This window comes from Pinus tabuliformis, chromosome 7 (assembly GCF_031772625.1).
Source record: "Pinus tabuliformis cultivar Carrire ecotype Pingquan chromosome 7, CPIR1, whole genome shotgun sequence".
NCBI classification, from domain to species: Eukaryota; Viridiplantae; Streptophyta; class Pinopsida; order Pinales; family Pinaceae; genus Pinus; species Pinus tabuliformis.
In genome coordinates this window covers 1,200,119,772-1,200,142,230 of record NC_142293.1, presented here as the reverse complement: position 1 = coordinate 1,200,142,230, position 22,459 = coordinate 1,200,119,772, and the positions used below count along the sequence as shown (strand labels likewise).

Below are 22,459 nucleotides of genomic sequence, written 5' to 3'. Positions count from 1 at the left end.
ATATAAATTAAATGTCTAGTAAACGCCGATAGACATCAATTCATAACAATAATCAAAACACTTATTTCATTATAGATCTCAAGTTGACTAATTAAAACAACATAAAAATTAACTAAATTATAAAATGATTTAAAATGATAATAATTATTATTAATGATAAAACTAATATATATATGAATGAGAGATGTAACATGAATTTTAATTATGGAGATTCATCTTTACTTTATCATGAAAATTTTTGATCACTTGTTCATATAACATTTTAAATAGACTTTGTTACAATGATATAAGCCAAAACTATGGCATATCAATACCACGTGCTCATAAAACCATAATTTATTTCATATGACATTTGTTCATAACATTTTAAATTAACAAATTTTATGTAAAATGATATAAATAGCTATTATAGAAATAAATCTCAACCTTTTATTTTTGTATTCTACTAAAAATATTCAAGAATATAATATTCTATGAAAGTTAAATCCCTACCATCCACCCAATAATCATTGATAATTAGATTAAAATTCTGAAGTCCTATTTTAAAATAGACATGTATATCAACTTAAATATTATAAAATATTTCATGAAGATTAAATCCTTATGATCCACTTAGTAATTATTAATTTAATAATTATTAAATTAAATTTTTGAAATTTCTATTCCCAAATAAACATCCTTATCACAATTTTACTTTAAAAAAAAATTGATCCATAGTCTATAATTAACCTGGCATTTCGGAAAGACTACAGATAACTTAATTAAATAAAGAAAATTACATCAATTATATCTATATATGCAATTTTTTATTTTATTTTATTTTATTTATTTATTTTTTCAATAATTACACACTATTTTATATACTGAATGACTATCTTTTATCATTTCACTACTTCTTTTCAATGTTTGTTTTCGGATTTTTGGAACACATGTATATACCGTTTCTGCAATATTTAGCGTTCTATCACTTCATTCCGCTGCTCCTTGATATTACCAAAAAGCCTGATTGTGAATGCATTTTCCTTGCACGTTAAGGGAACCCTCTAGATCATTCAGCCTTTAAAGTTATCTGTTTGCATTATTTTGATGCCATATTAGCTTTGTACATCTCCTTTGAAATGCGGTGACTCGTGAGAGGATGCCTTGGAGAAATAAACTATTTAGATATTTTGGATCCTTCTATTGTTATACTTTTATTGTTCAACACGTTGCCAATTAAAAAATGAATTTTTAATTATACGATGGAGAATAAAATCAAATGGTTTCAGGTGGTAAAGAACAGATCCTAAAGGAGAATAATTTTCCATGAATCAGTCATACCAGTAGATTGCCCGTCATCATACCAATTTTTGTTGGGGTTTGGAGCATTGAAAACTGACTCGGAGAATTTGGGAGGCGTTTTTTTATGAGGACATATACGTGCATTAACTTCAGTAATTCGTTGGAACGACGGTTTCGAGTTGGACTGTCGACCAAACAGTCCCAACGGAATTTGGGACCAGACATTTAAAATTTATGATGTTCACATGTTTGTGCAACCCTTCCTTGGTCAGGATTTAAGGACTAAATAGACGGTCACATTCCCATTAGCGATACGATACGCAGTGGAGTGTGACATCGATTTGATTGTGAAGGCGTGTGGTTGCGTCAAAAGTAGGAACTAATACGTGGAATTGACGAGACAGAAGATGGACGATAGTGCTGTCTCATTTTGTAATTCCACGGCAACCAATATTCCCAATGTCATAGAATATTTAATGCCCCCGAGAGTACTAGTATGTTTTGGCCGTTTCTATGGGAGCTATATGGGAGCCATTAGGGCTTGGTAATGTCTATCTCTCACATTTTAGTGGGATGTTAGTTTTTTAGATTAGTATAGATTTATTTGAAGTACAAATCCAGTATGATACAAGAAGGATCAAATTTCTTCAAGTACAATTATTTTAGAGTGCAAAATACAATGTGTTATTTTTTATTGTCTAAATTATATTTTTGAATAAATATAGTACATATAGAACCAATTAAAAATTCTAATCATAAAATTTAATTAAAAATTCTAACCACAAAACTTAATTTTTTTCTATGAGTGCAAAATACAATGTGTTATTTTTCATTGTCTAAATTATATTTTTGAATGCTAAATATAGTACATATAGAACCAATTAAAAATTCTAACCATAAAATTTAATTTTTTTCTATGTGAAGTTGATATTGACATAAATTAGTTAACATAGATCTTCAAATAGTTTATATAAATATCTTTTGTTGAAATATTTTTGAAAAACATAAGATTTAAACATCTAATTCACACATTTGTTTTAGTACTTTATAGTATACTCATTTTTAAAAATTATAATCCACATTATTTTTCTATTTAGAACATAATTTTTAATTTTATTTTAAAGGGAAGACAAATTTGGGTAAACAAACTTACACATCCCTTGGTACTAGGCTGTAGAACGAGCCTCTAGGCTCAATGCTGATACACATGCTACATGTTGCTAATCCACGCCATAGCATGCCATGTTTTCAAATTAAGTGTGAGACAACCAAATTTTGAAATATAGCGCCCTCCTCTATCAATCATCGCCCCAAAATTCATATATTCCAAGGCTTCTAAAGACATCCAAGCCCTCGCTCTATGCTCTCAGGTCTGAACAAAAGCTAAGATCCCTACCATCTTTATACATATGATACGTGTGAAATTCCTCTCACACAACCGTTAGATCTACACACTAGCAAAGTTTTGTATTAGCATTTGTCATTGGTTGAGTTTTTGATATATCTTATTTGAGATTTCTGTCATTGTTCTTTAATAGCTGTCCGGTTCCCTATTCTGTTCTACTTCATTGCAATTACGATTCGAATTCCAATGGTGGACATCAACGTAGAGAGTGGTGAGGTGGAGACCTTTGTTTTCAAAGCTGAAATTAATTAGCTGCTTAGCCTCATCATCAACACTTTCTACAACAACAAGGAGATTTTCCTGAAGAGACTAAAGAGGAAGGGTTATGAGGTCCTATTCAAGGTGGATGCCATTTATGAGTACACCATAGGGAAGCTCAAGGAATACGATGGGAAGAAGCTCGTTTTTGCTATAAAAGAAGGGCTAAAACTGGAGGAGACAAAGGAAGAGAGGAAAAAGAAGGAAGAAAATAAAGCTACATTTGAGAGCCTGCACAAAGTGATGAAGGCCATCTTGGGCGACAAGTGTTAGTTCAGAGCACACAACAGTTGTTAGTTCAGAGCAGATAACAGAGAATAATTTCAGAGACAGAAAAATGGAGAAACAACATGATTACTCAATCACAGATAATAGTAGAGATAAATCAAATAACTAGAGAACAAAAATCACTTCTGATTACACAACAAGCCTGGGCCTTAGATTTTGGCTTGCATTCCTTGGCCAAAGAAATTACAAATTTATAGAGGCTAAAGAATGATCTAGAATCTTGCATGTGTTTTAGATGAATATCTAGAAGTTAATGGCGGTGTGATAGGTTTGGCGCAAGTGTGGCGATGACGGCTGGGATGTCGGAGTGTCGGGGAGTTGGCATCTTCATTTGCATAGTGTACAAAAATTTAGCTTCACACTTAGCATTCTCCCACTTGAAGCCAAATAAGAGTCATGAATCAAGTCACATCGAGTCCTACCATACCTCTACATAACTCATGTTTATTTCTTGGCAGAATCTTAGTGAGCATATTAGTAGGGTTCCTATCTGTATGGATCTTTTCCAAGGATAATTTTTCTTCCTCCAACACATGCCGGATCCAATGGTACCTTAAGTCAATGTGCTTGGTTTTTGAATAAAAAGCTGGGTTTTTGGCCAAGTGAATGTCACTTTGACTATCACAATATAGCACATACCTGTCCTAATTTATTCCTATTTCTCCTAGGAATCGTTGCATCCACAACATCTCTTTACAAGCTTTTGTTGTAGCTATGTACTCTGCTTCTATTGTGGAGAGAGCTACTAGTCTTTGTAGCCTTGACACCTAAACACATACGAGTGTACCAATTCTAACACATTTTTCTTTCTGTCATGGCCACCTCTAAGGAATGAAACCCTTCTTTGTCTACCATATATACAATGCTCACAAAGGTCAAGATTGTAGGATTTCAAAGCTGGCAATAAATTTTTACCAACAAGGATTTTTAAGCCATTCTCACTCATGTGACCCAAGTGCTTATGCCACAAATCTACCGAATTTACTTCTTTTGTGACAGAAACCAAATCTAATTTTCCTATCAGTGCCTTCAATGTGTATAATGTTTCTGTCTTGGGTCCTTTGGCCACGACCAATTCTCAATTGCTAATTTTCCAACCTCCTTTTCCAAATCTTGTGGAATAGCCTTCTTTATCCAGTCGTCCCATAGAGATCAAACTCATGCGCATTTTTGGTACATGCTTGACCTGTTTCAACAATATATCTTGTCCATCCTTCATCTCGATCTGGACATCTCCCACTCCAACAATACTACAAAAATGATTATTCCCCAGATGCACTCTACCATAATCACCAGGATTATATGCAACAAGACTGTCTTTGCATGAGGTTACATGTTGAGATGCCCCAGAGTGATCTGAAATGATCATAAACTAAAATATGATTCAGAATTGATTAACCATTAATGAATTGAATGCTAGCTCAAAGCACAAAAATCAAGGAAAATTGCTTGAGAAGAAGACTTTACGGTAGCTTATTAAACCTAAACATGATGCATAATAGAAGTGAAAACAGTAAAAAACATAGCGATACTAGACATCAAGATTGATGACAGAGTTCGTCCTTGATGGACTACGTCTCTGGGTCCGCTTTCAATATGGGCGACCGTTTTTATTAGGAATGAACATAAGGAGTTGATTACATAGAGATTTTATCAGTATGAATGTGCACACAGGAACTTCTAATCACTGTCATTAGACATCCCTCTGAATTGGCTTTCCAATGCCTCTTACGGATTCCAATTCTGACGCTAGATGCTCCTATAACACTAAAAACAAAATTGCCTATGACCTCTAGAATCTGCAAGCAAAAAGTCAGAAACCACTCTCTCCATCCATGAAGGCAAATCCGCCTTTTAAAGGCCTACAAATACATCAAAATCTCCTTTACTGAATAAAGGGTTGCAATCTGGTTAGGTTTGGGCTCGGTTTAGTGGAATGTGACACATAGGTTAGGTTCTAACGTCTTCACATTAGTTTGTTGACAACCTGTTAAAAAAAGACACAAAATAACCATAGGCTAACCACATAACCGCCGGTGGTCAGGTTAACCGGGCGGAGGTTGAACTGTTGCATGTGAGCGCTGGCGGTCTAACCACCAGATGTCACCTCTGCGGTTTACCCCGATGGTTCTGGCGACAGTTGTGCTAACTATCCAACACGTTCACATGGCGATGTTTCGATTTGAAACCTCGCGCAGTCAGAGGTAAGATCCGTAGTTATGAAGACCTCGACGATAAAAAAAACTCTGCTAACCTGCTAACCGTAGCTGCTAACCAGTCACATGTACATGATTCTGGTTAATTTCCTCGCGTGGTTACGTAACTCGATGGTTATCCTACAGGTGTTCACATGTCCTCCGCTGCGGTCTCCAAGCCCAACGGTTAGGACTGTGTATTTTTTTTTATAATGTTTTTACATATATTTGCAAGGCTAAGGATTATATGTCAAGGGTTTTGGACTTAGCATTAGGTTGGTTTATTACATAGTTGTAACATATATTGAAGTCCGATAGGTATGATAGGTTTAGGGTTAGGTTTTAGATGTTTAGAAATTAGGATAGTGATATGAAAATCACTTGTGAGTAACCTCAGTTAATTAATGTAGGTATTACAAACTCATGTGCTGGTGCGTGTGTCTATGTTATCTTAGGCAACGGATCAATAAGATTGAAAAATACATAGACACTTGGAAAACATTAAGAGAAACACAGTAAGAAAAATACAAAAACACAACAATTTAATAATGAGTTCACCCAATCCTCCTGGGCTACGTCTTCGGTCCAACTATCAGTGGTGGCCTTCTTTATTGTGTCTTTAAGCAGAGTTTTTACAATAAGGAGCTCAATTTGAGTCTCCTGGAACAGATGATGCTTAGTAGGGTGGTACTTGGATTCCCCAAGCCACTAGATTGCATAGGCTCCCCCTTACCAAGTCTGCAACCTTAACTGGACTTAATGGCATGAGTCCAATTTGGTACTCAATTCCCGATAGATATCCTCATAGGGATTGCTTGAACCTCTCAAGCCTTCTGTCCGCTCGATGCTACCTTAGCTCTGTAGGTCAGCTCAACTCTCTATTCTCTGCTTCTTGCTTCACTCTCTGTTCTGTCTCTTCTGTCTCCTGTCTTCCCTCTTCTCCTCTGCTCTTTGTTGGTTCGTGGCTTAAAGCCAATCTGTCTCATGATTGTTCGCTTCCTCTTCCGTCTCTTCGGATCACCTGCTGTTGTTCGCTTGGAATTCCCTACCTCTACGTCATCGCCACTGTGTAACGTTTCACAGGGAGGTGGCCACTTGTCCTCTCATGAACTGAGCACCAACTCTTCCTTGATGGTTCGTTATTTTGGTTACTTTGTGAAATGATTCATTCACCAACTCAGCGATCAAATTGGACTTCAAATCTTCATGCGTTGTAGCTTATTTCTCCTATCAAATTTGGTCTCCCATTGGGTGCAATCTCTGTCGTTAGATCTGGGGCCTCCAGATCCTACGGTTATCGCTCTTATCGCACGGTTGACTTGCTCGAATGTTAGCCTGTGATGAGAGCGGTTCTCTCTCTCATCCGCCGGACACACATCATTCAACGTATGGAATCACTAGGTCTTCGGCCAAACTTGCTTACCGCCCAAAACGCCTACGATATTCCACCGGTTTTGGAGCGCGGGACCCGCCTTCGGTTTTAGCACTTTTCCCACGGTTTTCTGGCTTCCCTTGTGATCGTGCACTCGGGGCTTTTCCTTCTCGAGGGGTTTTTCCCAGCGATCGCGCATCAAAAATGTCCTTCGTTTTCCGATCTAGATTTCCCAATTGCTAGTTTCTGCCATTGCACAGTGTACATGGGCCTCAGTTAGCATGCTTTGACTAAGGTCCTCGTCGTTCCGTGCTGGCTACAGACTACCACTATTCAGAGGTCTTTCCTGATAGCTCATTGTTCACAAGTTTTTGAAGTCTGTCATGATTTGATACAGTCATAGAATTCTGATAATCTTCAAGGATCCAATTCGGATCATGGCCTTCCCACTGAAAAAGCTTTTGGACCACCAAAAGTTGGTTTTCAAGCATCGACTAAGTGAGGGTACAATTGACTCTCTTGTCCAATCTCTATCCACTTTGCACTGCTCGGCTTTGAACCCTTGAGCGCAACTTTGAGGTACTCAACATCTCCCCTGCGCGTCGTTCTCACCTTCCTATCTAGAACTGTGTCTTCCTAAAATTCATTAAGATATTTAGGTAGCAGGTCATCAATAGAAGGCAATTGACTCTCTTCTTTAGGATCTTCAATTAACGAAGGTTCAAATAGCCTCAAGTTGTCTGCATTGACGACTGAGTAGATGTGCATATAAGCTGGTATATCAAAGCGAAAAGCATTCTCACCAATTTTCTCAAGTATCTTGAAAGGTCCATACCTGATAGGCTTTAGCTTTTTACCTTCACCTTGCATCCTGTCCTTGCTGATGTACAGCCAGACTTGATCACCAACTTGGAAACTATGCTCCATCCGATGCTTGTCATGCCTTGCCTTGTATTTGGCTTGGCTCTTTTCTAGTTGTTCCTATACTACCTGGTGGATCTCTTGGATTTGTTTAATGAACCTAGTTGCCCTGTCCACATCGCTATGTCCCTCAACTATTGTGTCCTTACCAAAGACAAAATCCAAGGGTGACCTGGGTGTAAAACCAAAACTGGTCTTAAAAGGAGATCTCTATGTAGAAGAATGTTTTTCTCGGTTGTAAGCATGCTGCACATAACAAAAATGTTCATCCCAAAGCTTAGGATGTTTACTACAATATCCCTTGAGTAACTGGATCACTGTCCTGTTGACTACTTCTGTCTGGCCATCGGTTTGTGGATGAAAAGCTATGCTTTTCTTCAGTTTGGTGTCCATGAGTTCCCACAGACTCGAAAAAAAATTCCCCACAAGTCGGGTGTCTCGATCAGATATAATGGAAGTGGGTAATCCAAAATGAACCCATACATGTTGAAAGAACAGTTTTGCATTTTGTTCAACTATAATCTGTTTATGACAAGGTATCAAAATACACATTTTGCTGAACCTATCCACAACAACATATAGATAATCATGAACTTTCCTAGATTTGGGCAGTCCTCAAACAAATTCCATGGAAACACTTTCCCAAGGATGAGAAGGAATTGGTAATGGAGTGGATAAGCCTAGTTTTCTATTGTTGGACTTGCTTTTAGCACACGTAGTACACCCTCTTACATATCTAGAAACTGTCTCGTCCATTTTTGGCTAATAACAAAATCTTTGTAGCTGCGCAACAGTTTTACTTACCCCAAAGTGACCTGATATTAGAGAAGTGTGTGCTTCTCAAATTATCTTTACTCTTCTAGTTTGTGGAATGCATAGCTTTCCACAATGATATGGGAGTCGATCCTTTACTTTATAATCCAATTCTTCTACTCATTTGCCTTGAATTAAAGTTGCATATACATGTTTGAAGTCTATATCTTGAGCATATTGTTTAATGTAGCTCTCATGTAACACAGAATTATACTTAAGTATAGTAGATGGATTTATAATGGGTCTAGATAACATATCTACAACTTTATTGTGTATGCCCTTTTTATATCTGATGACTAAATGAAACTGTTGTAGAAAACCCATCCATCTATAGTGTCTTGATTGTTGCGATTTATTTTTGGAGTGTAGATATTGAAGTGGTTGATGATCAGTATGTATTACTGTCTCTTTTCCCATTAAGTAATGTTTCCACTTTTTCACACTCTGTACTAATGCATACAATTCTTTGTCATATGTAGGATAGTTAACTACTGTAGAATTAAATGTCTCAGAATGATAACATATGGGTTTACCGTGCTGTGTCAACATTGCTCCCATGGCATAGTCACTGGCATCTGTTTGGATCTCAAATGGTCTTTTAAGATCAGGCAGTTCTAGTACTGGTGTTGTACTAATCTTTTCTTTCAAGGTGTCGAAGGATTACTGCTGTTTGCCTCCCCACTGAAACACCTTGTTTAATCCTGTTAAAGCATGTAAGGGAGCTGCAATTAAGGAAAATTTAGGAATGAACTTTCTCCAATATTGTGCTGCTCCTAAGAAGCTCTTAACTTCTATAGTGGATTTGGGTTTAGGCCAGTTTATAATGATTGCCACCTTAGAGGGATCTATCTTCAATTCACCACCCCCTACTATATGTCCCAAATAATTCAAGGATGTTTTGCCAAATTCACATTTTGAGAGTTTAACATAACGTTTTTCTCTTTTCAAAACATATGGTGTCTTATTAACATGATTTAAATGTTCTTCCCATGTTTTGCTAAATATCAGAATGTCATCCAGATACATAATAACAAAATCATCAAGAAAAGGTCTGAGTACATCATTCATTATTCTCATGAAAGTAGCAGGAGCATTGGTTAAGCCAAAAGGCATAACCGGGCACTCATACAATCCCTACTTTGTCTTGAAAGTAGTCTTCCATGCATCTTGTTCTGCAACTCTGACCTGATGGTATCCACTATGCAAGTCTAGCTTGGAAAAATAAACAACTTCTTTCAATTGATCTAACAGATCATCTATGCGAGGAAGGGGATAACGATTTTTGATTGTTATCTTATTCAGTGCTTAGTAATCAATGCACATTCTCCACGAGCCATCTTTCTTTCTCACCAAAACGATTGGTGACCCACATGGTGATGTGCTAGGTTTGATGAACCCTTTCTCTAGCAACTCCTGCACCTGCTTCTTGATTTCTGCATTCTCTAAAGCGGACAACTTGTACATTCCAATGTTAGGCAATGGAGCATCTTGCTACAAATTACTTTCATGCACTATTTCCTTTTTGGGTGGCAGACCTTTAGGTTCTTGAAACAAGATATCATACTCTGAAACAATTTTTTCTAAATCAGCTTGATGTTTAGCATCACAACCCTCAAATAAATTGGTTTTATCAGGTTTATTTTCCTTTACAACCATCAGTAAGAATTATCATTCGTTTCATCTACCCTGAGTTTATGAGAGTATAATTATTCTTGAGCTTATGAGCTCTTACAAAGTATTCGATTCCATATTTAATGAGTAGATACTTGCTCTCAGCTCTATAGAAAATAGCTTTTCTGTCATACAAGTAAGGAATTCCTAAAACAATTCCACATATATCCAAAGGAATTATGTCTAACTCAACCTCATCTACAAATGCTGACCCAAAAGAAAACTTGATTTTGCATTGTCTAGTCACTTGTAGTTGTGCTTTATCACTTAACCATCCTAATGGGTATGGTTTCTTGTGAGGTGTAGTCAATAATCCAAACTTCTTTACAATTGCTTCAGAAATTAAATTTATTTGTGAGCCACTATCAAAGAAAGTATCAATCTTTTGATGTTTGTAAATAACTCGAATATGGAAAAGCTCATGTCTTTTTCTCTCATTTTCTTCATCAATCGTAGATTGTGAAAAATTACTAGTAGATGCTTCAGAATTCTTACCTTTTATACCTGTGGCTGTAATGGTTGTTTCATCTCCTGAGTTTGACCCCAAATATTTCTGAATAGCTGCAACAATCTTCTTCTTCTTGCCCTCAAACTTCTTAGGTCTCAGCTCCGAATGCAGAATCCAACAGTGCTTATCATCATGCCCATCCTTCTTACAGTGAGTGCATGAAGCCTTGCTTTTCTATGCAGTGTTGGCCTTCCTTGCTTTCCATTTCTGTTTTCTTTTCTCCTTATTCTTGCTTGCAGTGGCTTGGGATGATCCCCCAACTTCTGGGTTTCCATTCTTTCCTCTAGCTTCTCGATGTGTAGCTTGAACAGATACCTCATCTATACTAGTGGGATTAAACATGAGGATAGTGTGCCTCATGTAACTGTGTAGACCACCAATGTACTTCAACAAAGTCGCAGGTGAGTCTAATGAGATTCCTAGAATCAATGCTCTCTTCCTAAATTCTTGGGTGTAGCCTTGTACACTTTGTCCTTTCAACTGACGAAGAGTTTTCCATCTCATCATGGCTTGCTACATGTAGGCCAGTGGATAGAATTGCTTTTTGATTGCAGAAACAAATTCACTCCAGGCAGAAATAGTCTTACCATGTCTTTTCATGTCATCTTGGGTCTTGCCTTCCCACCAAACCAAGGCAGCACCTCCAAGGCGTAGGTTTTCCAGCTTAATCTTGCTCTTGTCTGAATCAATACTCTACACTTTGCAATAAGCATTAATTTGTCTAATCCAATTGTCCAAATTTTCTGCATTCAACTCTCCATCATATATTGGTAAATCAAATTTAACATCTAGTTTAATCAAAGATGTCTTGTTTTTACGTTCAAGGCTTAGGAGGTGTGAGAAAGCTTTCTTCTTTCCCTTTGCCTTTTGAGTGGTCATGGAGGAGAGACTCTTCTTCTCCTTTATATTTTTTGGAGCTTGATGAATCTTCATCCTTGTGTTTCTGAAATCCTTATACATTTCTCTACCATGGACCTTATGGCTAGGAAACTATCTATGAATTGAGGGTATGGCCCCACAGAACCTTCCTCTGACATTGTCTTCTGAGGATAGACTCTCCCAATTTTAGGATTAGCTTTGACCAACTCTCCTTTTCCTAATTTGAGCTTTGATATAGTTAGCATTTAACAGCTAAATCTAGCACAAGCTTGTCTAACCTTAATAGCCTAAAGCTCTAATACCACTTGATCTAAAAATCACTTGTGAGTGATCTGAGTTAATTAATTAATGTAGGTATTAGAGACTCATGTGCTGGTGTGTGTGTCTATGTTATCTTAGACAACGGATCGATAAGATTGCAAAATACACAGACACTTGGAAAACAGTAAGAGAAACACAGTAAGAAAAATGCAAAAACAAAACAATTTAATAAGGAGTTCACCCAATCCTCCTGGGCTACATCTCCGGTCCAGCTTTCAGTGGTGGCCTTATTTATTGTGTCTTTAAGCAGATTTTTCACAATGAGGATCTCAATTTGAGTCTCCCGGAATAGATGATGCTTAGTAGGCTGGTTCTTGGATTCCCCAAGCCACTAGAGTGCACAGACTCCCCCTTACCAAGTCTTGACCTCAACTGGTCTTAATGGGATGAGTCCAATTTGGTACTCAATTCCCAACAGATATCCTCATAGGGATTGCTTGAACCTCTCAAACCTTCTATCCGCTCGATGCTGCCTTAGCTCTGCAGGTCAACTCGGCTCTCTGTTCTTTGCTTCTTGCTTCACTCTTTATTCTGTCTCTTCTGTCTCCTGTCATCCCTCTTCTCCTATTGGTTCGTGGATTAAAGCCAATCTGTCTCATGATTATTCGCTTCCTCTTTTGTCTCTTAGGATTGCCTGCTGCTGTCCACTTGGAATTCCCTACCTCTACGTCATTGCCACTGTGTAACGTTTCACAGGGAGGTTGCCACTTGTCCTCTCATGAATTGAGAGCCAACTCTTCCTTGACGGTTCATTATTTCAGTTATTTTGTGAAATGATTCATCCACAAACTCAGCGGTCAAATTGGACTTCAAATATTCATGTGCCGTAGCTTATTTCTCCCATCAAATCCGGTCTCCCATCGGGTGCAATCTCCGCCATTAGATCTGGGGCCTCCAGATCATACGGTTATCGCTCTTATCATGCAGTTGACTTGCTCGAATGTTAGCTTGTGATGAGAGCGATTTTCTCTCTCATTCGCCAAACACGCATCATTCAATGTATGGAATCGCTGGGTCTTCGGCGAAAACCGCTTACCACACGAAACACCTCCTATATTCCGCCAGTTTTGGAGCGTGGGACCCACCTTCAGTTTAAGCACTTTTCACACAGTTTTCTAGCTTCCCTTGTGACCGTGCGCTCGGGGCTTTTCCTTCTTGAGGGGTTTTGCCTAGTGATCGCGCATTAGAAATGGCCTCCATTTTCCGATATGGATTTCCCAATTGCTAGTTTGCGCCACTGCACGGTCTCCATGGGTCTTGGTTAGCACGCTTTGACTGAGGTCCTTGTCGTTCTATGCTGGCTACACACTGCCACTGTTCAGAGGTCTTTCCTGATAGCTCATTGCTCAAAAGTTTTTGAAGTCTGTTATGATTTGATACAGTCATAGAATTCTGATAATCTTCAAGGATCCAATTCAGATCAGATAGGCTTAATGTATTTTTAATACATTTTTTTGAATGTTGCATTTAATTCTAGGTTTAGGGTTAGGTTGAGTCTTAGGCTTAGGGTTTTATGTTTTCTTTTAAAAACCCATGTACAACGGATTGTCACGATGTGATGATACCAACACATATCGTTGACACAATCCATAGTTACGACAACAACCTGACGATGAACCACATTGAACTTTTGCCACAGACGACACTCATGTCGACATCAAAACCTATGAAGACAAACGACAAAACACATATTGTCGACCAATCCTGGTGGAACTGTCGATGAAAATAAGTTGATAGCCGGGTACAAACCCATTACCATGGAAACCATAAACATCACCTGGATAACCTGAACCATAATCAATACTGTCGAACTGTCGAGGCTGAACTGAAGTGACAATGACATTGAACACTGATGATGACACTTGAACACCTGTGCAATTGAATCAACAGAATCCTCCTGGAAAATTCCTCTCCACTTGAAAGCTTTTGGACCAAAAAAGTTTGACAAAACAATTAGTCAATGAGGGTAGAACTACCTCTCTTTCCACCTTGACCTAATGATGTACCAATACATTCGATCAATCACCTACAAGTGATGACCCTGATGATGCTGACCATGGCACTTTTTCAGTCGGTGACCTATTCCTTCCAACTGCAGTATGAACAACTTGCGACGATGGGAAAACAACTTGCTATAAACATGGAAATTGAATTCTTTCCACGAAGAACCATGAGTTAGTGATTCATAATCTTTGAAAACAATCTCTACTGGATGTTGTTTATTACCATCAGCATGTATAAACAATCTATTTTGCGGAAAAACAAAGACAATCAAATATACTCTTGACATCTAACCAGCTACTTGATTAATCATACTTTCTTACTTCCTGAGTACTAAGTGAACTTGCTGCAATGAACCTATCCAACTATAAGGTGAAATCTGGTGCAACTTAGTTTGATTATGAAAGTATTTATTTAGTCGTTGATTTGTTTGAATCACTTTTTCTTCATTCATTAAATGATGTTTCCTTGATTAGCACTTTCCTCTGATGCATAAGTTTCACTTAGACGCTTAGACATTGCTTTAGAAAAGGCTTTGATATAAAAACAAACAGATTTCCTCTCCACTTGAAAAGACATTTCCAAACAGTTCGAGACATGACATGGCGACACAATACATGAGAAATTGAACACTGACTTTCCCCAATACTGATATGTATCCCTGCAACTGTTAAGCTCCAAACTTAAACTAAATTGATTCATTTTGACATTAGGAAGAGGAGCTTTAGGCACAAATTGTAATTCATGTTGTAATCCCTGCTTACGAATAAGATGTCTAGTTTTATATAGAACTGGAATTTTTTCTATCTCTTTAAACAAACCATCTTTAAGCTGAGTTGCATAACTTAAACAAGAATCATGTTGATTGTTATGTTTATCCTTTACACACATGATTACAAACTGCTTTTTTGAACTTATTAATCGCTTCATCTGATTAACATTAACTGAACTCAAAGATTTTTGTTTTAATGTGCCCTGATAATAAATTCAACCCCGTCTTTCTTAAGGTGATATTTATGTTCTCTCCTGTAAAATAATACACCATGATAATAAAGATAAGGACTTCCTAAGACAACTCCACATATGTCTACTGGAACCACATCTAATTCCACTTCATCAATGTAATTAGCTATTATGGAAAATCTTAATCGACATTGTTTGGTGACTTTTATCTGAGTTGATTTATTTAGCCATCCTAATGGGTAAGGTCTTGGATGATTCCATGTTTCAAAACCAAAACTTTTAACTAAATATTCAGAGATTAAATTCGCCTATGATCCACTGTCAAACATTGTATCTATCTTTGTATGCTTAGAAGTTATCCTTATGTTAAACAATTCAACTCTTTTATCCTCATGTGAAGGATTTATGTTTGATGAAGATGCAATAGTTTTCAAACTTGAACTAGTGTCAAAAGTTTTACCTGTCGTAACCATGGCGGTTACCCTCCTTTCATCACCTGAATCTGAGCCTAGATCCTGCTGGACTACAGCAATGGCCTTGTTTTCATCCTTCTCCTTAAGGAACTTTTTGGGCTTAAGTTCTGGATGAAGTTTCCAGCACTTCGATTCTAGCAATGAGAACAAGTAGGTATTTCCTTTTGAATGATCGTTGATTTCTTTCTCTTCGAATTGTTGTTCCCCTTACTGTCACTATAATATTTGGTTTCCAACTCTTTGGATGACTGCAATGAAAACTTGAATGGTCTGCCACCTGATTCAATATGTATGGCCTGAACACACACCTCATCAAAATCATCAAGATTAAACATCACTAAAGTATGCTGCAAATATGAATGTAAACTGCCGATGTATTTTAACAAAGTTTCACATGTATCCAATGAATACCAAGCGCCAAGGCTTTCTTTCTGAACTCCTGAGTAAACTCCTGAACACTCTGCCCTTTACCTTGCCTCAGATGCTACCAATCAATAATAGCTTGCTGCATGTAACCTAAAGGATAGAACTATTTCCTAATATCTTTTAAAAACTTAGACCATGAAGAGATGACTTTTTCATTTACGCTTTACATCTATCTAAGTTTTACTTTCCCACTAGATTAAAACTATTCCCCCCATTCTAAGTGTACCTAATTGAATTTTAGTTTTATCATTAGAAATGTTCTGAATGTGACAATACACTTCTAATTGCTTAATCCAGTTATCTAACTTTTTCAGGATTCTTTTCGCCATCATAAACAAGTAACTCAAATTTAACATAAAGTTTCAAATGAGAAGTTTTCTTACATTTCTTTTTCATTTCATATTCTACACTGGAAGAAGAAGAAGAAGAAGAGGATGATGGAGATGATGGAGGTGACAGAGGTTTATTAGTCTTCCCTTTGCCTTTATCCTTCTTCTATGCATTTGAAGAAGAAGCTGCATCTCTCGCCTTCTTGTCTTCATACAATTCTTGCAACATCTGCTCCATAGTCAAGAATGCTTGCTGAAACTGTTCTTCACTCATCTTAGTTTCAGTGTTTTTACCTGCATCAGATAATGACATGGTCGATTTATGAACGACTCGTCACTTTCTAATCTTTGGATTGATATGCTCAAGGATTCCTTCTCCTCGTTGTGACTATGACCTGGTTAACATTCAATGGTAAATTCTACAAATGCAACCTCCTTTGACACCAAATTATATGATATGAAATGATCATAAACTAAAAACTGATGTAGAATCGATTAACCATTAATGAATTGAATGTTAGCTCAAAGCGCGAAAATTGAGGAAAACTGCTTGAGAAGAAGACTTTACGACAGCTAATTAAACCTAAACATGATACATAACAGAAGTGAAAACAATAAAAAACACAACGATACCAGACATCAAGATTGATGATGGAGTTCGTCCCTGATGGACTACGTCTCTGGGTCCATTTTCAAGATGGGCGATCGTTTTTATTAGGAATGAAAACAAGGAGTTGATTACACAAAGATTTGATCAGTCTGAATGTGCATACAGGAACTTTTGATCATTGTCATTAGATATCCCTCCAAACCAAATTTCCAATGCCTCTTACGGATTCCAATTCCAACCCCGGATGCTCTTGTAACACTGAAAACAATATTGCCTATGACCTCTAGAATCTACAAACAAAAAGTCAAAAACCACTCTCTCCATCCATGAAGGCAAATCTACCTTTTAAAGGCCTAAAAATACATCAAACCTCCTTTGATGAATATGGGGTGAATTTGGTTGCAATCTGGTTAGGTTTGGGCTCGGTCTAGTTGGAATGTGACACATAGGTTAGGTTCTAAGGTCTTCGCATAAGTTTGTTGACAAACTGCTAAAAAAAAACCCTAAATAACCATAGGCTAACCACATAACCACTGGTGGCTAGGTTAACCGGGTGGAGGTTGAACTGTTTCATGTGAGTGCTGGCGGTATAACCACCAGATGCCACCTTTGCGGTTTCCCCCGGCAGTTTTCGCGACGGTTGTGCTAACTATCTAGCACGTTCACATGGCAATGTTGCGGTTTGAAACCTTGCGAGATTAGAGGTAAGCTCCGCGGTTATGAAGACCCTGACAGTCAAACAAACTCCGCTAACCTACTAAGCATAGCCGCTAGCCAGTCACATGTACACGGTTCTGGTTAATTTCCCCGCGTGGTTACATAACCTGACGGTTGTCCTACAGGCGTTCACATGTCCTCCGCTGCGGTCTACAAGCCCGACAATTAGGACTGTGTATTTTTTTTATAATGTTTTTACATATATTTGCAAGGCTGAGGGTTATATGTCAAGGGTTTTGGACTTAGCATTAGGTTGGTTTATTACATAGTTGTAACGTATATTGAAGACCGATAGATATGATAGGTTTAGGGTTAGGTTTTAGATGTTTAGAACTTAGGACAGGCTTAATGTATTTTAATACATTTTTTGAATGTTGCATTTAATTCTAGGTTTAGGGTTGGGTTGTGTCTTAGGCTTACGGTTTTATGTTTTCTTTTAAATACCCATGCACAATGGATTGCCACAATATGACGATACCAATGCATATCGTTGACACAATCCACAGTTGTAACGACAACCTGGTGACGAACCACATTGAACTTTTGCCATGGATGACATTCATGTCGACATCAAAAACCTATGAAGACAAATGGAAAAACACATGTCATTGACCAATCCTAGCGAAACTATCGATGAACATAAGTCGACAGCTAGGTACAAACCCATTACCATGGAAACCATAAACATCACCTGGATAACCTGAACCATAATCAATACTGTCAAACTGTTGAGGCTGAACTGAAGTGACGATGACACTGAACACTCATGACGACACTTGAACACCTGTGCAACTGAATCAATGGAATCCTACTGGATCACAGAGTCAAGGATCCAATCAAAGCTATTGCTAGATCTATATACACATGCATCCTCTACTAAAACAGTAAACAAAACATCACCATCTGTGGCTACAATAGTAGTCTCATCTTCATTTGTGCTGGGTGACTTGTGATTTGTACTGGCCAGTCTCTAATCCTTTTGTCCTTTCTTCCAAAATCGACATTCTTTCTTCATGTGCCCGAGTTTTCCATAATGAAAGCAGATGATCCTTCCCCTCCTTGATTTTGATCGGCCTCTCGATCTTGATCGCCCTTGCCGACCTCAATCCATTCTCCTACCACGATCAACTAGAGCTAGAGCTTCTCCTCCCTAGTTTTCCTCAATTGACTTGCATCGAAACTCCTCATTCATTAAATTGTTGCTAACATCATCAAACTTTAAGTTCCCTGCAGTTGCTGAAGTGCCCATAGCTACAATTAAATTTTCCCAGCTGTCCGACATAGAACACATTAGCAAAATGACTCTAATTTCATCATCTAAAATGATTTTAACAGAGGAAAGTTGATTAGTAATAATATTAAATGTATTTAAGTTCTTAGAAACTGAAGCACCCTCCTTCATCTTGAGATTCTAAAGCTTCTTCATCAAGAACACTTTGTTTGATTCTGTGTTCTTCTCATATAGATCATGGAGCTTCTTCCATAATCCTTCTGTTGTCTTCTCTCTAGACACATTGAAATACACATTCTTTGCTAGATATTGGTGGATAGTTGTAATCGCCTTTCTATCTAGCTTATTCCATCCTTCATCTGTCATCGATGAGGGTTTCTTTGTTGTGCCCTCAATCTACAAATATTGATCTCTTAAAATCAGTATATCCTCTATTTGTGATTTCCATAGGGAAAAATTAGCCCCGCTCAACTTCTCCATATATGTAATTGCTGTCTCCATTTTCAATAATATTGATGTCCCGAAAACAATAAAGCTCCACTTAAAAGTAAAATTTAATTATTACTCTTTAAACTTTAATAATAATAATCTTCCTCCCTTTTAAAATATCCTTTTCAAAATTTCTGTCCCCTTTTAAAATATACTTTTCAAAATTTCCACATATAATTATATATGTTTCATATTAAATATAAAAACATATATAATATTTTAACCTTTTCACATTTCACACATATGGGATATGTTATTTTAACTTTTTCACATTTCACACATACGGGATATGTTGATTTAAACGTGGAAACTTGATTTGAAAACACACTTCACATATACGTGGAAGCTTGATGTGAAAAAAAAACTTAAGAATTCCACCTAAAGCACTTACACACTCCATGTTTTAGACTCCACCACACTTATGAACTCCACATTTCGCCATATGCCCATGGCCTTTTGATTGCTTGCAACAACTGTCTTTTAGTTCCAATGTTCCTCGGTGATTTCTTAGACAGATCCTTCACCGTTCCTGGACTCTCTTCTTTTCAGCAAACAATCTTTCCGATGGTTTCTGCAGTATTCAATGCCACGCTCTTCTGCTATCCTGCAGTATTCAATGTAGCGATCTCCTGCGTCAGGGCCTTCCACCATCGCTCTGCTACTCTTTCTCCACAAAAAAAAGCATAGTCTTAATACAACAATGTTACAAAGTTATAGGACCGGGAATTTATTGTAGAGTCTGGGGTATATGGATACCAAAGAGTTGTCTGCTTATTGGATCTGATACCAGTTTTTAGTTCAGAGCACACAACAAAGAATAATTTTAGAGACAGACAAATGGAGAAACAACATGATTACTCAATCACATATAACAACAAAAATAAATCAAATAAATGGAGAAAAAAAATCACTTCTGATTACACAACAGGCCTGGGTCTTGGATTTTGGCTTGCATTCCTTGGCCAGAGAAATTACAAATTTATAGAGGCTGAAGAATGATTTAGAATCCTGCATGTGTTTTAGATGAATATCTAGAAGTTAATGGTGGTGTGGTAGGTTTGGTGGTGATGGTTGGAATGACAGAGTGTCAGGGAGTCGGCACCATCATTTGCACAGTGTACCATAGTTTGACTTCACACTTAACAACACAGTGGAGAATGTGGTGTTCTTGGCTCGTATTGTGGACTCTTCGTGTTGTCTGGTGATGGGCGAGTATGGGTGGATGGAAAACTTGAAGAGAATAATGAAGGCCCAGGCCCTCCGCGAAAACTCCATGTAGTCCTACATGTCCAACGAGAAAACAATGGAGATCAATGCAGAGAACACCATCATGGAAGAGCTGTGGAAGAGAGTCAACGTTGACAAGCATGACAAATCGGTTAAGGATATCAGGATTCTCTTATATTAAACTGCTCTGCTTACTTTGGGTTTCAGCCTTGGAGGAGCCAAACACATTTGCTGCTAGAATACATAGGATGCTGAAGCTTTACCTAAGCATCTAGGATGACGCTTCCACCAAGATGAATGTAGACATGCTGCCCCTAGAAGAGGAAACCCGTCTTCAAGACGAGATCAAGATGGAGGAGGTTGACTGAGACTCCCTCAATTCTTATGAGAAAGAAATCAATGTTTTCCGTTTCTTTTAATGAAAATTTGCAATGGGTTCTTTACAGACTTTATCTTTTCAACATCAAGGACAGATCAATGGAAACGAGAGTGTGAAACAACCATGAGCATATTATCCTTATCCACTGCGGGCTACCATACATGCCAGATAGAGAACTCATTCGAAAACAAAAATGCAAGAGAAAAGAGAGCAAATAGGAAAACTGTTAGCCCCTCCTACCGTGGCCCCACCACATATGATAAGATGGAACCATAACAATTGAATGGAAACTTATTTTCCCTTTGAAAATTAATAATAGTCAAGGAAAGGACCGAGATATAGAAAATTTTCTCAGAGTTGAGACCACAAATGTCTTCAGGGGATTTGACACATAGCAACATAAAAACGGTGGAAAATCCACCAGAACAACCCTGAATCAACCACGTATGGGGCCCTGCACACGTGGAAGATTAAGATCCCTGAGGCATAGAGTGCCATGAGCACGAAAGGTGGGCAAGAGCCTACCGGCGGCACAGTAAGCATCACGACAAAACCCTAGCTCTCTCCATGACATCGAAAAAATTCATTATAAACATTTAAAATAATTGTCATTTTACCCTAGCTCTCTCTAGACACCAAAAAATTCATTATAAACATTTAAAACAATTGTCATTTTTATTATAAAATTTATTTAGTTGGAAAATGTACTTAATGCCATGTTAATTTTATATTAATTACATTAAAAAAAACACATATATTCTATAAATTTGATTTAAAATGCATAAAAAAGATTGTTTAAAATATACATTTACATTTTAATAAAATATAGGGGTTTTTATTTCTAGTGTTTTTTCGATAAAAAATATTTGATATATTATATTTAGACAAATTTTATCACAATTTTATTTTATATACTATATTTTCACATATCTTTAAATTTGAATTTATTAAAATAAATTTATCTCATTTAAAATTTATTATATAAAAATATTAAATATTTAATTTATAATTTTAATAGAATTTTTATTTATATTTTTTAAATGTAAAATATTGTTTTACATACTTTTTTCTACTCTCTCTTAAGTTTTTCATAAAGATAAACTAACTTTGTGTGGGGTGGTGGTGAACCTCCACTACTATCTATATGGCTTATTGGACACTAAGAAGGTAAGAAATTAATTAGAATTCTTTAACATTTTAGTTGTATCTTCAAAAAGAAGTGAGATAAGTGTTCCCAGATCATCATAGCTTCACTCACTTAAAATTTCAAGTTGGTATTGCAATTTTTTTTTGAAAATTAGATCAAATGTGAGTATAAGATGGGAAATTTGAGAGAAAGTGTTTTTCATCTTCAACCCTCTTTGGATAACACAAGTGACAAACTCTTTCATCCCATGGCATTTTGGGAATTTACCGATGTCGAGTTTAGCTATGACACTCATCAAAATTAGTTCTTATCTTGAAAATGTTCATTTTTTTATTAACACTAGTCAATGTAGAAAGGTAATTTTGGTTTATGAGATTGCGGTCAACTACCTCCTTATCATATTTATGTTTCATTTTTTCTTCAGCTCTTTATTTCCCTACAATATCTCCTTAAATTTGGAAGCTATGACAATCATTAAAATTAGTTCTTATCTTGAAAATATTCATTTTTTTTTAACACTAGTCAATGCATAAAGGTAATTTTGGTTTATGAGAT

At 37.0% G+C, this 22,459-nt stretch overlaps 1 pseudogene; it reads left to right on the top strand.

Annotated features, from left to right (window-relative positions):
* Positions 1-1,688: 1,688 nt before the first annotated feature.
* On the top strand, positions 1,689-20,746 carry LOC149251720 (heat shock protein 82 pseudogene; annotated as a pseudogene).
* Positions 20,747-22,459: the final 1,713 nt, after the last annotated feature.